The sequence below is a fragment of the Phasianus colchicus genome, chromosome 20, assembly GCF_987193195.1.
Source record: "Phasianus colchicus chromosome 20, bPhaCol1.hap1.1, whole genome shotgun sequence".
In the NCBI taxonomy this organism is placed as follows: domain Eukaryota; kingdom Metazoa; phylum Chordata; class Aves; order Galliformes; family Phasianidae; genus Phasianus; species Phasianus colchicus.
Window position 1 is genome coordinate 10187563 of NC_143455.1, and position 20027 is coordinate 10207589.

The 20027-nt window shown below is 38.0% G+C and overlaps 1 long non-coding RNA gene across 1 annotated transcript in view; it reads right to left on the bottom strand.

The window, feature by feature from the left end:
* Window positions 1-19420, bottom strand: part of LOC149915381 (uncharacterized) — a 177155-nt gene extending 157735 nt beyond the window's left edge. Inside the window, exon 1 of the long non-coding RNA XR_016459140.1 lies at window positions 18481-19420. This is a non-coding gene — a long non-coding RNA (uncharacterized LOC149915381). The remainder of the gene's footprint in view (window positions 1-18480) is intronic.
* Window positions 19421-20027: the final 607 nt, after the last annotated feature.

A 20027-nucleotide genomic window follows, 5' to 3' on the forward strand; every position in this document is an offset into this window, starting at 1 on the left:
TCAATAAGGAAATAACAGGGAGCTAATAGTGTCAGAAGGGAGATGCCAGCTCTTCTCTCCCCTATCACTCCAAACGTTGAACCATATATATACACTCACAGCATGCCATACGTGCAGCAGCCACTGATTTTCTGTGACTGTTAGAGGGATCCATATATCACAGCTGTGGCATACAAATGCTACCGTCTTCATCTCATGCTTTTGGAGCCCTGAGGATTTTCATTTTTTAGGTTGGTACTGTAATTTCTCATATTGTCAGTTCCAAACACATATATTGACAGGACTGTCAAGAAGATGCCTTTCATGCATTTATTTTCTCTCCCTCGGTTATTCAAAGCTTTTCAAATAATGAGAAAAATTATTTATCCCTTAGGATGTAAATAAACTCAATGCAGACAATGCATTTAGACTCTTGTTACAGTACAACATACAATGTTCTCTTCAAATGAAGTTTTATTTTTAAAAGGGCTCATTAGCATTCAAATAAAATCCATCTTTCTGGTCCAGGACAGAGACAAGATCTCCACGGGCTTTCTTACTAGATAGCCTCCTATACATCTACAGCAAAATTCAAATTTGGTATTAAAAAACTTATCTTAGCACTGCTAGTTTACTATTCTTTACAACAGATATCGCCGTAATAAAAAATACTATGTTCAGTTTCGGACCCCTCACTACAGGAAAGACATTGAGGCCCTGGAGCGTGTCCAGAGAAGAGCAATGAAACTGGTGATGGGTCTGGAGCACAAGTCCTATGAGGAGCAGCTGAGGGAGCTGGGATTGTTTAGTCTGGAGAAGAGGAGGCTCAGGGGAGACCTCATTGCACTCTACAACTTCCTGAAGGGAGGTTGTGGTGAAGAGGGGGTTTGGCCTCTTCTCCCAGGCAACAAACAGGAGCTGGGGAAATGGCTGCAAGTTGTACCAGAGGAGGTTTAGGTTAGACGCGAGGAAAAACTACTTCTCTCAGAGAGTGGTCAGGCACTGGAATGGCCTGCCAAGGGAGGTGGTGGAGTTGCCACCCCTGGCAGTGTTCAAGAGGCGTCTGGATGAGGAGCTGTGAGATCTGGTTTAGTAGCTTGTGGTAGCAGTGGTAGTGTGAAGACGGTTGGACCAGATGATCTTATAGGTCATTTCCAACCTTGTGATTCTATGATTAATGGGGAAAGAGAACAACAATTAATAACAAAATGGCTTTTTAGTCCAAACCAAATTGGTCCCGATGACTACAAAACACTCAGTTTGTTAATGACCCCAGTCCCCTTGAGTAGAATTTATTTAGAAATATCAAAAATCTCTCCTGGGATGAGACTTCACACTTAAATCTTCCCATTTTCTGTTTCTTTTCAATAAGATGTGGTAGTTTGTTCTGACACAAAACAGTTTTCATAGAATAGCTTTCCTCAATCTAAGACTAAACCTACTGCAAGAAACGTTTCTTGAAATCTGACTCCTATTTTCATGAAAAAAAAAAAAAAAACATCAGCTCTAGAGAACATAGAAAATATATACTGCTTCCTGGTAACTTCAGTAATCACCACAGGACTGTGTGAAGGAAAATCTGCAGTTACTGAGGATAGTTTCTGACCGTTTAAAGCCAGCCATGGTAGGCTCGAACACATATGTGGTACAAGTTTTGCCACAGATGGCTGTTTGTAAGAAACAGAAGCTGCTGATATTTATGGAGGAATTTCCAATACATCATAAGCACAAGGTGACAAAGCTTTTATGTTTTTTCTCTGTAGAAGACAATGGACACCTGCTTGTGAGTTTGACTAAATGCACCAAATTCAATGGGAATGATTCTGTCCATATGCTGTTCCAGTCCAGCTGAAATATTTCTGAACACCTCCCAGAGTCCATATTTTGCTCACAACAAATGAGTATTTTGATCAAAAGATATGGACTACATTGCTTACAAACAAAAATTATTTCCTCACACAAGAAAAAACCAACATCTTAAAAGCCTCTATCTCTTGCCAGCTGTGACGTACATAGGAGAGCTTTGTGGATGTAATTACAGTAAAGTTACAGTGGTTGATCCAATTTTGAAAGGGAAGAGGGTCAGGGCTGGGCAGTGCACTTGGATCAACATCTGCCAGCTATGCTTCTTTTTTGATTAAAAATCCCTGCAGTCTAAGCTAACCCAACATGTCTTAGTTAAAAATAAGTTAAAATATTCCTTTAAAGTTGCATCTGTTGCTGTCTCAATCTCCTCCTTTCTTGATGACAGCATGCATGTGTGAGAAGGATTTCCATGCTCACAGCATAGAGGAAGAAACTGATGTTTCAATTAAGGTTTTAAAATCTTGTCCCCAGAGAAGTTCAAATCTGTTACTAATATGTTTTTCTCTACACACACTGTAGGCATGATCAGTCTGACCTTCAATCTCCTTTGCTTTTTGCACTTATGTTCTTCTTCACTCTGTGATTATGTATATATTTACTTTCAGAACTGTTTTCATCCTCAGCCTCCCCCAAAGGTTTAATGCCCATAACCCTTTCTAGCATTAAGGTATGAATCCTACAGAATGCAGGTTTGATTCCTCAGCAAAAAATCTGAAGGATTTCTCAGTTTGTTTCAAGATATACAATTAATAGTTTATTATTTTTTTAAGAGCCTTAAGATCCTCTGAAAATGTGAAGAATTGTTGACAAGTGTCATTGCAAAGTCACCTACACACACTAAATGACTCTTGGTACCCAGTAATGATGTCAAAGGGCAAGAATCAAGACAGGAGTCCTCCACTTAAATAAATAACAGATTTAAGACAAGCACACCCGTTTATAATCACTCCTTAAGATGTAAACTAATGATATGTCCCAAGAAGTAAGCCAGCAGATGAACAATATTAAGGCCTATGCACTGCTAGTGAAAACACCCGATTTATACCATCTATTCTCTCTTTCAGAGCAGAAGAATGTGGCAAAACTTCCTAGAAAAATTGTCCACAGAGGGAGGAATACAAACCTTCCTGTACTATTTCAAAGCATTGAGAAATTTAAACATAGGATCTTATGATACCACCTTTATGTTTCAACATTCATTTTACATTTCAATTTCCTCTAATTATAAAGTATTTTAATACCTAACTTACAGAATCTCTACTTAACATACAAAGCCTCTGCATACTAATCTCTAACATCAAGGTAATGTAGTGATAATCTGAAGAATAATAAATTATCCTTCATGCAGAACTCAAGGTACCATGCCAGTGGGTAGTATAAATCTTTGTTCTAATATCAAAGATGCTGCATGCAGACCATTTGTTTCATTTTAGATGTGATAATACTCGAAATATTTTTCCAGTTGTCACTGAAGTCAAAGTTGCACCAGAAGTTACAAACAGTACAAAGTACTTCCTTCTAAGTCTTCACAAGCATTGATCAGATCCTAGGTTCATTCAGCTAGAAGGAAAAGAAGTGCAAAACATATATTGGTCATATACCAATATTTAGTGTATAATAGCAGATTTTTAATTCAAGGGCAAACAGCAAAGTCACATGCACAGAAAATTCAGCCAGTTATTTGTAATGTCAGAGGCATGGTGGCTATAGCTGATTAACAAGATTCCAACTCTCCGTAATTGAAAGGTTACCCTGAACACCAGTATTAATACTTCCATTAAATTAATTAATGCACTATCTATATCAAAGCCATGGCAAATAAATCCATAGCAAACAATGGTCTGTTCAACTACATCTTTACCATACCAGACAGCTTTGTTTTTGGGTTGGTAAGGTTTTTTTGTTTGTTGAACATTGTTTTTACTGCTTTTTGGAAAAGTCCTATGTTTGAATGACTCCACTTTGTATCTGTGTTGGAGAAAACCTTTCAATTAAAAAGGGAACAGCAGGATTGTGAGGTACAAAAAAAAAGCTGGGGAATTCCTAGGGTGGAAGTAAGTTGACAAATGCAGCCTTGTTCATTGTTCCTCTCTGTAGGTACGTGATATTGGCAAGGTTGTAATTAGACATCTATCAGCAGCAGCACAAAACATTTAATTATGTTTCTGACGTTTATTTCCATACCCTCTGCTTCCCTCAAGTGCTAGATATAATCACCCTGCTGGACTCCAACCTGCTCTGAATCACTGGCTCAACATGGTATATCAGTTCATTTATATTAGTCAGGAACCAAGCAGCCCTCCAGCACATCTTTGTCTTTCTGCATACACTCAGGCACTCACCTGGATGCCATTAAAACATCACATGATCTGCTGCAAGCACAGTGCTTCTACCCAGAGCATCCTTAGCACTCACACTCTTGGATTAGAGCTGAGCACCTTGGTTCTCCCCAGCATAAACAACCAGATTACTTCAATTGATACAGAAGTATCCTTTTGTCCAATGGGTTGGAGCTTCTCATTCACTAAGAAACCCTAGGCTCTCATTTCTTTGAATCAATAGGAGAGGTCATGCTCAAAGTTTCCACTGAAAACAAAACTTTCACATAGTTAAGACTTATAAATATTTATCCATTATTTAAAGAGAATCAAAGGGGAAAAAAAAAATACATGGCAGTTCTTTCAAATACTTAAAACTCTAGAAGAAAGCACTACTTTCATGTAATCTTCAGGTGAGTAGTGACCGAGGAGACAGAAAGGGTGTGCTGGTTTAGAAGTATAAACAGTGTACAATCACTAAACAACAAGTTTTACTTTCAAACCCTGCTCCAGTTCAATGCTATCCTGTTTCACTTACCAATTACAAATTTTTTAAGAGGGTTTTCAAATACAAATACTATTGAATTAAGTGCAACTTCACAACATCCTCAGATGTAGTCTTTACTATAAGAGGATATTATATTGTTTTAGCATTTCCAAAATATACATGAATATATCAGCACATTTTATACTCATGAAGTTACTATAGCAATTGACTTCAAGTTTTCTTTTAGTTGCTGCAAGGCAATAATGATTTAGTATGTATTAGTTTGACATTCAGCTGTTCCAAAAGCTACTGAAGAAGAAAACTGGTATTCTTCTTTAGTATGAATTCATGTGGGGTGCCATAATAGAGCTCATGGCATCGCTTAAATGAATTGAGAACACCAGCAGTGCAACAAGTCTGCATAAATTACTGTGCCAAGGTGGATGGTGTATTGTCAGTACATCTGTCTCAACAGCATAATATTAAAATTCACCATACGGTAACATACGACGTGTCTTAAATTAAATACATGTTGTTTTTCCCTACAACTTATTTGTTAAATATTCATCACGCTTATTTTCTAGAGAATAAATCATGCAAACAGTTAAGCATTATGGTTTGCTAGGATTTTTGATAGCCATCTGGATTCAAAACAGTAGCACTGGTACAGAAATTGTATTGCTAAAACTAATGTGTGTAATGATCATTTAAGTAACATATGCTTATACATTCCTATCCTTATTTTCAATTCATCCTAAATAGCCCAGATACAGAGGTGAGGGAAAAAAGGGGTTTAAGAAAAACCCACAAGCCCAGTGCAAGTTCGATAGCACTGTGGCAGCATATTCCAATGAACTCTATGGTGCTACAATCCAGACAAGTCCCACAAAAACACTTAATTGTGTTAATAATTTGACAAGTTATCAGCACCATTTTTATATCAGCATGCTTAGGATTGTTTATGAGCAAAAATGGGTACAAGATAATAAACATGTATAAATCTGCATACTTGAACAAGACAATTAATTTATAAAGTAGCTTCTACAGCAAAGGAAGTAAAACTATATTGCTGCAGAGGGGAATTTAAACTGCTTAGGAATAATTCGAAGCCTAGTTTTCTGTTATATGTAATAAGTTTCAGAGGTGATGGGGTTTTTTTGGGTTTGTTTTTTTTTTTTTTATAATAAAATGCAAGTCAGCATATTTAAACATGATTTCATAATTCAAATTTTGTTTTTGTTTTTGTTTTTTTTTTTATGCAAAAGAGGAGATGTGAAGGGGTAGAGGCTTATCACACTTCACTGTCAGTCATCAGGGTACATATTGTAGCTCTTAATAGCTCTACATGTATAGCATGTCTGGATTCTATTTTCCTTCTTTTTCATCACCTGGATCTCTTGCCCTGTGCTGGTACACAAGTATCTCTCTAGTTACAGCAAAGGCCCATTTGAGCTCATCTGGTTTCAATGCAAAAATTTTGCAAACACCTGAAGATGCAGAAGGCAATTTTAAAATTACAGGCAGCTTTCAACTTTGATCACAGCCTTTTTCCTGTTATATTCTCCACAAACTGCTAACTCTTTCCCAGACCCTAATGCATGAAGACACATTTGAGAGACACACAAACTAGATAAGCAAACCACATGAAAACACATTCATCAAGAAGTATTTATCTAGCTGTAATCTGGCTCCTCAAGTAAATGCTTCTTCTGGCACAAAATGTGGAGTAAAATGAGCATGGAAGCAAAATAACAGAAGTGCCACCTACAGTATTTTACAGCATTCATGAAACTACAGCTTTAGTAAGTTAACAAACAGCACATACACTGGTTTGCTCAATTATGAATGTTATATGATGAGATTAAATGGAGAATACTCATTTTCCACTTCTACTGAGGATTTGGCTCTTTCTCAGGTTACTTTAGACTGAAATAACAAGAGTCAACAGTGATATAAACAGATAAAACAAGAAAGGCTGAGCAATGCTATCTCAAAAAATATGAGATGCTTGATACCTGTAAAGAATTCCCACTGATAGAATCTCTTACATCAAATGCTGGGACAAGGTAAATATTTGTATTAAGTCTAATCTGTAATATCCTTCAGTGTCTCATTACACTTCCTTCAACAAATGCTAAAGATGCTTCAAATGTCATTTCAGGAGCATTTTAGTGCTTCTTGGCACCCTGCTATCAGTTCTGAAACAAATTGATGTGGCAGTTTATTTTAAATACAACACAATTCTTCCCTGAAACCTTTTACTGCTAACCATAAATGGTTGGAAAATAAGACATCTAGAAAATGCCAGGAGGAGGTGACAGTGGTGATGGAAAAGAAAATAGAAAAGAAAAAACAAGAGGCTTCTTGGAAAGTGTCAAATATTTTAAAGAATTCCCTATTTTGCAAGCATCTCCTACTGCTGTATTCAGAAGTTCAGTGCATCAAGCACTTGGTTTTGCTACAGTAGGGAAAATCCATCTTCTAGATGAGAAGAATGCCATACAGCAGGGTCATGAGATTTTAATATTTGTCAGGTGCTCTGAACTTCTCAAATCAAATGCTTCATGTGAGCACTAAGTTATAGACAGAAAATCACCTGTTTTTCCTTGGCTTTATTACAAGAAGTCAAGACCTTTTGTAGCATCTCTTGGTAGTACCAAAGGTGGCATCATATCTCATCCAGCAAAGATTAGGCTCTGACATGCAGTTAAAATCTATCACTGCAACTAAAAATTTCATTTCAAAATCTAACTAGCTTTGAATTTCAGTTCTTTCCATTGTTTTGAGTCACATATAGCATACACCCAGTATGCTGTATCAGTCACAGCATGACTGAGAAGTACGTGCTGAACATGTTTAGGCTACAGACTAGCAAGCTTTCTTCGCCAGTATATTCAACCCTTAAAAGTGGATTGTTATGCATATAAAGAATAGACAGCTGAAGAATAAAAAGGCATGAAGGGTTACCACAAGGCAGGAAAAGCTGTATTAGAAGTGACTTGGATTTGTTACGTCAGCTGGGCATTAGTTCCAAGCACAGAAATATCTACATTATTACAGCCCATTGCCTTTCTACCACAACACACTGTTTCAAAAGAGCTACTAACCACGTGAAAGTGTGATCAGGTCTAAAATACTGCATTGTGCAAATTCATTGTCACACCTCTGTGGGCACAGGCCATCTGAAATACAATGACCGAGACTTGAAAAACCAAGTTTATCAAAATTATCAATGCTATGCTTATTAAATTATATTTACACAGAAAATCATTTGCTTACAGTTTACTTTAAAAGAAACCATATAGTTATGGTTAGTTTAACCATTGTTTTATAAACTTTTTATAAAAAGAGTTTTATAAACTCTTTCCAATATTATTTTAGATAGGAATCAGATTTATGCATCCTGAAAAAACACTTGTCTTTCATGTGGAATTACCAGATAATGGACAAAAATCGTAGTGCAGAGGATAAAGAAGTTATCCTTTTACCATGTAAACTGGGTTAGATACTTACAGATGTATCACACAGACAGATGTATCCTAGAACCTGAGAAGACTGGGACTGTTCAAAACCCACAGAAGTACAAGAAGGAATTGAAACACACATCATTAATTGCTCCGTGCAACTCAATTCACATGCCCATGTTGGCTTTCCCTGCAGCACTGAAACTGGCTAAGTTACATTACCAATACAGCCTCTCGATTCAAGTCCACTTTCACCAGAATCCATTAGTCATATGTTATTACTATTGCCTCAGCAACTATCCCTAGTCTGTGATCACCTTGCAGATGGTTCCATACTCCACGATAAATCAGCTGTAGAGTGAGCTATTGATAAAATTCCATGTAAACAAAGATGTACACAGAGCACTCAGAAAGCTCCGTTTAAAAACCAAACTAGCTAACTCCTTCAGCTATAGAACAGCTTCTAATTTTTCACTCAGGAATATCTACTCTTCACTATAAAGAAACTAAATCAAGGATACTCTACAATTCATTACAGAACTAAGGTAAAGTATTTAATGTTACATTAATACACTTTTTATCCTAATACTTTTCCAAGTGTTTCTCAATTACTTGAATGTCTATTCCATTTTAATAAATTAATTTTATTTAGCTAGTCAACTCAACTCATGACGTTACTTCTAGGATACAGGATCCCCTACCTCTCTCTTGCTGTTCACAACAATCAACCAGTGTACATCATCAAAGAAATGGTATACACATTGAAGAACTTGAACAAATGCACCTTTCAAATACAATAACTCTAATTCAGTAGGAATTAGATCAGACTAAGAAAGCGGAGGTATCCAAATTTCAAGCACAACTTGAACTAACCCACACACAGCCACAAAGTTAACCACTAGAGAGCTCCAGCTCTCATGAAAATCTTCCTTTGTTGGAAAGCTGATAATATCGTATGCATTCAAGTCATCTAGAGGACTGAAGTGAATAAGTTATTCCATCACACGCTGGCAGTAAATTTACTCTAAAACTGGCTTCAGATCGGATAGTTTCAGGTGGCAGAGTAGGAAAAACTTTGATGTTTTACTAAATTTGAAAGTTTTGCCATCTGTTCACAAGTAATTTGCCAACAGGAAGATGCCAAAATTCATTTAATAACTGTCAGGAGTTACTTGCTGTATTATTGATTGTTCCCGACTTTAAGACAGAAGCAGCTCATGACCTGCCCAGCTTATAGACAGATAACCAGACTCGCACATACAATTTACAAAGGAATTCAAGCAGAAAAACCAAGAGCACAGCAGAAACATCACTAACTCCTAACATGTTCAAATAAGGAAAAGTTTGACTTTTGCATCAGAACTGAAATCCATCATTTCACAAATTAAGGAAATACACTATTAACATTACTCATTTCAGAGGAGTTGTTTCTACAAATTAGAGGCCAGAGTCATGAGTAAAATCTGAATAACCTGAACAACAGGACAGAATCCATTTGCTGATGCCTCCACTGAGCTGAATGCAACTACCCAGCTAGACTGCATTTCTGTGACAAGATTTCCTTTCATTCACAAATGCAAGCCAGTCCCATTCATGCTGGCTTTGTCAGGTCTGTCCAACAGAAAAAAAAACAGGAACAGGCAAGTAACAGCTGATACACAAAATTATCAGGAGAAAAAAAATAGAAGAACAAAGCTCACTATGTTCAAGGTTTTCCTCATCTCACTTGTCAAGGTGAAAAAAAAACAACAGTTCCCAATTTCAAAAAATTTGATTCAATTAAAAGGGCTTACATGCTTTATTATGAAGGAATTAGAATCCTAAGAAACCACCCAGACAAGTCAGGGAGGGAGTCAGCTGCTTCCAAGAGCATCACAACAGATATTCCACGTTTAGGTTTTTTGCCAGTTGGCTTACTCACTATGTAATCTTTTAAGCTGTTAGAGCATTTTAAATGGTTCAACATTCTTAAAATTGAATAGCAATAATTATAATAAAGACTGAAATTATTTCATTGCAACAAAATGAACAAAACATTACCCAAAATTGGATGCAACAGGCACTTCAGGTTTCTAGGCTCAGGAAGAAATTCTCACTCACTGTGATACAAACATAACCAGCTTCTAATGTTTGTCACCCTACTTGCACTTGGTAGCAATACTAATGCTCTTCCATACTGCTGAAGAATTGGAAAGCATCTGCTTTAAGCTCCTTACCAAAAAAAAAAAAAAGCACTTGATTTTCACTCAACATTGACAGTTTTCTGAATAACCGGAAATGAATGCAGCATCATACACACTTCTGAAAGAAACACTCCTTAGCAGTACTTCTCAAACTCTCCTGGCTCTCCACTGATGAACTGAAAACAGGTACAGGTTTAAAATATCTGCCAAATGACCTTTTGTCTGCTTGCAGGCACTACCAGCAACTCTGAACATGGCAGTTCAGCCCCTGTATCTGCACTATCTTTGCACTTGCTGTACATGTAGTAGTAATGTACAGTACGGGTGGATTTCTAAGTGTAATAGATGGATAGCCCAATGTTAAATGCATGAGAAAAAAATATCAAAAAAGTACATTTCTTGATGAAAATGCTTTTGGCATGATTTTAAAGTCTTCTGTGTAGTTCTACCTACACATGGTGACCACTGCAAAATCTCCGTATTAAAGTGATTTAAAGCAAAGCAATCCTGGTACTCTGATGTGATTTGTATCTAAAACATTACCCAGAGGAAGTAGTTACTAATGACAACAAACATATGCACACTTTTTAAGAGATGTCAATAAGAAGAGAGCAGCTATTAAGAAATGCCATATTTCTAGTAACCCCTGGAAAGGCTTATTCTCACACCATCACATAAATTACTGCACCTCCCTCTCAACTTTGGCCCATACATAAACATTCATTACTAGAAGTACTCATATTTTCCCATACCATTTCACTTGACTTCCAAGCTCCCACAGTCTGAATATGGTAACAACTGCAGAGAGAGCTGTTTATTCCCATGCCACCTCCAGCTGGGTTAGAGAAACAATCAGCTCTTCTCACATAGGAGCAGTAGCAATTACAGAAGGGGAAGAGAGAGAAAAACAAAGGAGTGGCAACATTGTGCTATTTGGGCTATTAATTTATTTACCTTGAAATTCAAATTCTAAAATGCAGATAAGGGCAGACATGGAACAACAACAACAAAAAATCAAATGGTGAGGCTTAATATTTGTTACCTCTTCATCAAGTCAGACTACTTGCTCTTATCAGTTGCTTCAGGACTCAGAACACATACATTATTTGCTTCTAGTTTTAAGTGCCCTTTAAATCACTGAAGGTAAACTTTAAGCCTGGGATCTCATAGACAGTTCTTTCTTTGTCAATCAGATCTTATTGTATATGAATAGCGATTGAATAGTAGATAGTTCACCAAGCCTGAAGAAACTACAGAATATGTGCTGAGGTCAGCTCCATGACAACGTGGAAGAATATAGCACATAGAAATGAGTAGAAAATTATCTATTTTATAACATGTTCAAGAAAAAAAAAATTATATAAAGTAACTATAGAGTCTCAGAAGCCTGAAACATTGCCCCTTTGATGGTCATGAAATGCTGTCACTGCTGCGTTGTGAGATGATGTACTGGAATGTAAATCGCATTTGAAATGACCTATGAAAACAGCCTGTTCGTACACTTGTTTATTTGGAAGTGTATCATTTTATTTGAAGGCATACAGCCAAAATACAATCAGTGAGCTTAAAGTTATATTGTCTCTTTATAAAGAGAGAATTTATAAAGAGAGAAAGCTCAAGGTTCAGAGTACGAAGTTTGCAGATAGAACTTTGTGTAGAGATTTGCCCTCCCTCACCGGTACGGAAAATTCTAGTCTAGGATTTAAAAAAAATAAACAGGAAGATGTAAGTACAGTACTGCTTTTTTAATGGAGAGGGGCAGGGATTGAGGTGCCCGGGGGGCCCTTTGTTTCCTTGTTTACTTATGAGGGGTTTTTGGAAACATTTAAGGGTGGGGAGAAACTTCCAGCAAGCTGGGTCTTGTTCAAAACTGAGCACTGAATCTGGAAATCTCTGCATATATTTGTATACAAGTGTATGTATGGACACATATACAAAATCTTACTGCAGAATCATTTAATATAACATTTGTAATCTTCAGGGGGGAAAAAGCCACAGCTGATGTTGAATGCACCTATAATATTGGCCTACCTTACCAGAACTACTCATTGCTTTTTCATTCTTTTTCTTAAGCATTCCTGCAGAGGCAACTATTCATATACAGCTTTCAACTTACTGAAGCATCTTAAAACAAACCTACGTACAGCCTGTAAATGGAGAACATCCTTAATGAAAAGGAACAAGAATAAGGTCTAGATGTATAGCCTGCTTTTAAAATAAATGAGAAGGTCAGAGTAATCATCTCAAAGCATTTTACATTTTAAGTAGAGAAAAAGTATTGCTCGGAAAGTAATGCCTCCTATTTGTTCCAAGAAAACCACAATAGATTAAAAAAAAGCAGAATAACACTTTGATAGAGCAAATTCCCAGCTATTTAATTTTTTTTTTTTTTCCTTTGGTAGCACTTGAAAATATTTGTGATATAAATATCACTTCCTAAGAATCAACATTAAACATCACTGTCATCCTAAGGGTTAGGAATTTGTAATTATATAACAAATACCTGATTCAAAGGACTGTTAATCATTTGCACAGCAGCACAAGACTTCACAGAATTATCAATTACAGACATTGAATCCTTCCAACACTTTCATATTATCAAGGTTTCAGTTTCCAGATGGTTCATCAGGAACACAGACATCGCAGATCTGCTCAGGCTTGTAGGCAGACAGGGAGAGCAGCAAGTGAAGCAGGGCAGCACAAGCACAGTTTGATGAAGCAAGCCTAGATCTTTCAGTCACTGATATAATTCCAATGTTTTGGAATTTCAAGCCAAAAAAGCAGACATCTCCCATCATGTCTTATAACAAAGACAACTAAAATAGGTTTGTACATTCCTGTCATTTGTACCAATTGTTCCGCAAACAGAAGTGATTATTTCTTCAGGATGGCACTTCCTATTTATTTCCATCAATAGTGTGTTAGCCCATGTGAAAGTAGAACAATCTGTAAGGACGTGGATGACTACAGTACAAAAATACAATTTTCCTGTAACTAGTAGGAGGCTTTAACTCACTTGATGTTATTTCTCACACAGGATTTCACCCCCAAGGCAGAAAATATAAACAGCACATACATAAAGGAAAAGCATTATGTGAAAAGGAACAGTTGATTCTAGTTTTTTGTCAAGTCACGAATACCACTGATCAAACACACTGGAGCAAATCCTTTATACTACAAACCTTCAGAGGTACACAGAGACAAGTTACAGCAAATTAGAATGTGCAAGAAAACGATGCACTGTGGAACCAGTAAAGATGATCGGTGAAGCTTAGCAGAAGAATAAGGCAGACACCCCTTCAGAGGAACCTACACATTGGCAAATGTATTATGACATGGTATCAGTGCTCAGGTGAAATTAATTAGGGCCTCATCAGCCACAGTACTTTGTAACCATACCATGTTTCACTACCAGACATCCCGACCACGGTGTGTCAATGCTGCTGAGACGTCTGTCACTACTTGTAATGCCAGTATCATCCAACCCTTTGCACAGAATATGTAAATTACTTAATTTTGTCATTAGTAAGTCAAAGCCTTCACCCCCCCCCCCCATTTTCTTAATTTGTACAAGAGAAACTTGTATTATAAGAGTGATTGAGACTACAAAGTCATCAGCAAAAGATTTAAGCTAATTGCCAATGACTAGACAGGAAAAGCTGCCAGTCTTCATTGATTTTATTTAACAGGTGAATGACAAAGCAATAAATGTGGCTGCTGGTTACATCTAGCAACGACAAGATTCGCATTACACATGATAAATAAATTATTATTGTTTTGCCAACATGTTGTGGCTTTTGTTTCACTATTTAGCCATATCGTTCTGTTTATTCCACATGACTAATATTTTAGTTATCTGAATTTAGGTGTTCAGCACACATCAAACTCATGGGACCAAGGCACCATTTCTTTGTCTTTTGTTAACTGCAACCAGTGATAATGAACAAGAAGCCTCCTTAAAACAAAACATTCCTATTTAGAAGTTGTAGCAAGATAAAGAAAATAAATTAAACTAAATATGCCACTTCCTCTCAATCTAACTTAAACATGCTCTTCCTTTAAGTTACAGCCATTTAGCAGTATCAATTACCTAATTAGTTACAAGGAGCTTGGCTTGTTGGGGTATGTTTTCCACTGCATAGTTAATTTAGATCTGGATTTGCCTACTCTAGGACTGCATGGCCTTATAACAAAGAATGAACAAAGATATGTTCAGTGATAGCAGCATGTGGCATCCTCAGTATCATTGCTCTGTGCCACTCAGAATAGAGTCTGGGGAACAACGGGAAAAATGTTGGCAATGCGATATTCATGGTACAACATTAGCTATTAGAAATGGCCCTGGTATATCCAGGTGCCTCTACAACACAGCTCCATACTGAAACTTCTCCAGCACAACGAGACAGGAAACATGTACTTTCAACTCCAAATCCTACTTACACTTTTACATAAAGGCACACAAAAGCATCCCCAGTGTTCAATTTATCCACCCCAACTGCAAGATCCCTGCAAGGAGTCCTGACAGAAATGCAATAATTATTCTAACTCTTCCAACAAATACATTCTCTGTAAACGCACGCATGGGATGCCCTATAGATACACAATAATAGGGCTGAATTATGTTTGTGTTCAGGGATGAATTACTGATTACTTCTCATCACATTCAGATCTGGTTGGAGAAATCTTCCTGAGGATTACAAGCTGAACCACAGACCAGGGGACAGAAAACCTTTGCTGCTGGCTTCAGTAAAGGGATGCTGTCAGATTTTCAATAGCATATGCCTAATAAGAAAATTCTCACCCCAAAGTGATTCAATTCTCATAAAAAGGAAAGCCAGTAAATAACATCTCAGCTATCAGATACTTTTATGTTTTAAATGTACTCAACTGCTTTGGACTACGTATTTTATAATTCATACACTTGATGAAAAAATCAGCTTTCCTTAATCAAGTTGTGTGCCTAATCAAGTTACTTAATCACTTCAGCTGTTATATGAAAATTAGTGATTGGTACATGTATTTAAATATGGAAAACTATGAACTACAGAACTTTGGCATTTAAAAAAACTCAAGACTACTTTACTTACTTCACACAGCCAGACTGAAGCAGACAATGACAGAGGAGAAAATTGCTCCAAGGAACTCCACACAACTAAGTGCACAAGAGACCAGCCTAAATAGCAGAAAGGACTTGTCTGTTAAGCTTTTAAGTAATTGTTAGTGGACTAATTAATGCTGTTTTTTGGATGCAAATATAAATAGAACTTGGAAAATAAAGATACAGTGCCAATTCAAGAAATCCTTTCCAGTTTGATTTTGCCAGAATAAATGTGGAAAAATATATTTACTGGGAAACTTTTGAATAACAGATATGACATACAGAACTGTCCCAGCAGAGCACCATGGCCTCCTCTACAGTCCTTACATTCACTGAATTATGTAGTTGCATCTCCACCAACTTTGATCAAGAAAAAACATCAAGGATTTAGAAACTAATTAATTTAAAATTTTAGATGCACTATCAACACAGTCGTTAAAAAGAATTTTAAAAATTTGGAAAGTTGAATTATGGCCCTCTTCTGGGGGAAAAACCTTTCAGTGAGGGACTTCAAGGATTATATCTGTTCCTGCAGCTGTAAGCTGCTGGGGAAGCCTCAGCATCATCAGAATTTATTTTGAAACGTGCTACTGCAGAAGTGGTTAATTAAAACAGTTCAGGTTAGACATTATGCATATGGATTAGAAAAAGGCAATCTGAGCATGATGCAAAACGGATTTCTACGTATAAGTTTTTGTACTACCCTAATCACAATATTTTGTAAAAATCCATGTGCAATAACAGCAATAAAGCTGGGCAGGGCTAGCATAGCCAGGCAATTAGACCAGTGTCTAGGCCTTGAAGTCAATGCTGTCATCAGCATTCTATCGAGTAGCAAGTAGTTGTCAAATATTCCTGGAATGAAAATCAGTTTCCATCACATTAAAGTGTAAACAATACAGCAGAAAAATAATGACTGTTTGTGTCGATTTACGTAATAATTATGATGATTGACAAGAGTCTGAAAAACAAGAAGAAAGCTATGAAAGTTTGTAATGCTCTGACATTTACAGGCAAGGATGACTGCCACAATTGTCAGAACTTTAATAAATATGTTAACTTTCCAGCTCATGCAATAATGAGATTGCTCCTACTTTCTGCTGTTTTGTTATCAAAACTCCATTATCTGTCCTTCCCAGCCCAACATACAATACAGCGTTCAAAATGAGTCACCTTTTTAAATGTGATCAAAAAAATCTGACATTTAAAGTCCAATTCTAAGGTAGGCTGAGGACCAGAAATACTTAGCAAAGTAAAGGGAAACCTCAAAAGCTTCAGAGCTTCAGTTCTGCCCTATTTCACACAGGCACACATCCTGTGACAGACCAGCAGGAATTACTGATGTAACAAAGCAGAGCTTTCTTCTGCAAATCCAAGTCTGAATTTTCCCTGAAGCTGAATGGAGTTAGGACCTAGATTATGTTTTGGTCATTCCTCATTTACAATAAAAATCCAGTCAGAAGTTGATAGGATCCATCTAGTTGTTACACTTCTGTAGTGAGTTCTCTTCTTTATTCTTTATCCTGCACTGAAAACTCACCTGAACCCCACAGTCAATAGCTGAGGAAAAGCTGCCAAATGGCAAAAACAAACATTTGGGGAAAAGCTTAGATTCCATCTATTCACCTTCCAGATGGTTCTTGTTTAAGAAAATCAGATCACTAAAGATATCAGAAGACATTCAGAAAGCAGAAGGATATTGTCCATGGCAAGTTCGTATTTCTATCATTGCTTTGTCTAATAGTCTGTCACAGAAGGTCCTGACTGAACACATTTCAGGCACACCTTCGTGCCACCACCCCTTTCCCCCCTTTTTTTCTGCTGTAAGCCTTGGCCCAGAGCAAAAAAAATTCACTTCACACGTTTCTTAGAAGGTGAAAAAAGTTCCACACTTAAGCAGATGAAAATTAGAGCTCACAAGAAAGAGATGGTTCCCAACAAGAACAACATTACTGCTGATTGCAGACTACGGGAACGGACACAGGACTGGAGCTCACACAGGAGCAAGGTAGGGAGGCTGTGAAATCACATGCTTGGAACATGACAAAGGAAAGCTCAAGTATGGAAAGGTCTAACTGAGAGACTGTTAATAAAGCAGGGATGATCCTCATCATGGCAGTTCTCCCTATTTTCTGAGAAATTTCCTCTACCTCAGTAACTACACCATCCCACATAGTCTGAGGAGATCGACACACCGCTGTCTAGGACTCATTAGCTGACAGCATCCAGATGCTCGTCAACATTATACAGAGCACTGAATGCATATTTGAAAGAAAAACAGAAAGGGGTGAAATTTAACAGCAATTCAGACCCTAGAAATAAATAACATCCTTTCACGTAGTTAATGGTTTTTCCTAGCTGAATTATTTCCAAAGATATTTTTAGCATGCACAGCTGTGGAGCCGGGTGAAAAATATCAATACAATCTGTAAAGCCAAACCTCCGCATTTGGCAACCAACAGAAAGGGCTGCCAAGTACCAAGGTGGGTTTGGTTTTTTATTTTTGCATAAAACAAAGGGAGCATGCAGCAAAACAGTACTTAGATTCCTTTAGAATAATAGAGTAATGCACCTTATGCAGCAGTGAGCCAGCAACACGCATACATGACATATATATATATATACACACACACCTTAGGTCAGACATGAGGAAGAAGCTGTTTGCACTGAGGGTGGTGAGGCACTGGCCCAGGCTGCTTGGAAAGGTGATGGAAGCCCAGTCAGAGACACCCAAGGTCAGACTGGATGGGCTCTGAGCTCCTGATCAAGCTGTGGGTCTCCCTGCTCATTGTAGAGGAGTTGGACCAGATGGCCTTTAAAGTTCCCTTCCAACTCAAATGGTTCTATGATCTTAAATGCACATTTTTAAGAGCCTCATCCACAGCTCCCAGGAGGTCCAGCCAAGGGAGGCTGCTGTTGCTAGGCAATGCCCCCAGCCCCACAGCTCCTCACAGCCTCTCCGTGAGTTTCGCAAGCTGCCAAGCAGCAGTCACGTGGCTATTTTCAACCCTAATATTAAGAACTGACCAAAAAATCACATATATTTCTGTATTCAGGCACAACTACGTATGCACAAACAGCCTACCTTTCAGCTGGAGCCGGACCAGGATGCACAGTCCTTCCCTGCGTCTCTAAGGAAAGTTCTGGAAAACCACTTTGTACAGAGTGATTTTTGTGGTTTAAAAACAGCCACACCATCCTGACAGACTTCCTCTTTCCATCAATAATATTTGGGTGGAGGACTGAGTGTGGATTTTGCTCTGCCATGAGCTGACAAATCCTTCCCCACACAGCGCTGAGAATGCTGCAGTTTGTGGCGGGAAGAGTTCAGTCCCACACCTGCACGTGTGGTAATCAGATGGGGGTGAACTGCATGAGAACCATCAAAAAGCATCCAAAAGGATCATTTTCCTGCCCCCAAACTACTTGAGAAAATACCCTAGCTGTTATTTTTTTCCAAAGCTGCACAAACAAAGCCAGGCCTTGCTCAGTCCGTCTGAGTGCAGCAGGACAGCCTCCATGTTGGGCGCCATTTTGTCAGCGCCCCTGTGCTGGCTGCACTGGGAAGGGACTGCATGGAAACCAGAGCTCAGGGCAGTGCCCCCACAGAGGCATCACTTTTGAGTGTTTCTCAGTGCTGAAGTTATGCTGCAGTTGTTGCACTTCAGTTGGTGGATGAAGCAACAGTTCTTTCTGTGACAGACACATTACATCCCTGCATTGAAATTGTGGTAGAAAACTGGGGGAATTGCACTAAGAAAGAAAATGGCACCACTGTGAGACTCTTGCATAGCAGCCACAGGTCTCTGCTATGCATGAGCCCTGCAGCATCCAAGCCCCAAAGCATTTCAATACATTTCACATTTAAACACTACGCAACGTGCTGTGCTCTTCAGCCATTTCCTACCACAGAAGGTGAAAAAACAAACTGGACAAGTGTGAAGATGAGGAACCCTTTCCAGCAGTCACCCAGCAGCCAGGAGCCGCAGCCCTGTCCCCACCTCTGTAGCTGTAGCATGGTGCACAAAGGGACCTCATATTTTCACTGAATATTTTCTCATATGATTTTTTTCCTAAAACAGTTTATTCAGGAAGCCTTAAAATATTTTAAGCCCGCTGAACCTCAGTTATTTTTAAATTATTATTCAACAGTAACTGCAAGATTTCCACACTGTTTCCAAGTTCATCAACAGAAAGGATTACTAGAAATTCCAGACAGGTTGATGCGAATCTTTCAGCTTATTTATCATGGCCGGTTCAGAAGTAAGGTTCTGCACAAAACCCCTCCTCTCCCACTGCACCTCTCAGGAGGTCTGACAGAAAGAAATTCTGGAAAAGCCAGCCACAGAACATGGAAACCTTAAACAAGAGCTTGCTTTGAAACCCAGCATTATTCCATCGTTAGCAGTACTTCCCAGTATTTACATAACACCACCAATAGAGCACTAGTTTCCTAGAGCAACAGGTAGGTTTTATTTTCTGTACAGAAATGCTGCTAATTTCATTTACTTCACTTACATCCACACACTGCACGTTAGAATTTAAATTTCACCCAAAATGAAGTTTTGCTTAAATTGCCTTAACAAGTCATTCAAAAAGGAAGCAAAGATGCAGAGCAATCACAGCTCTTTT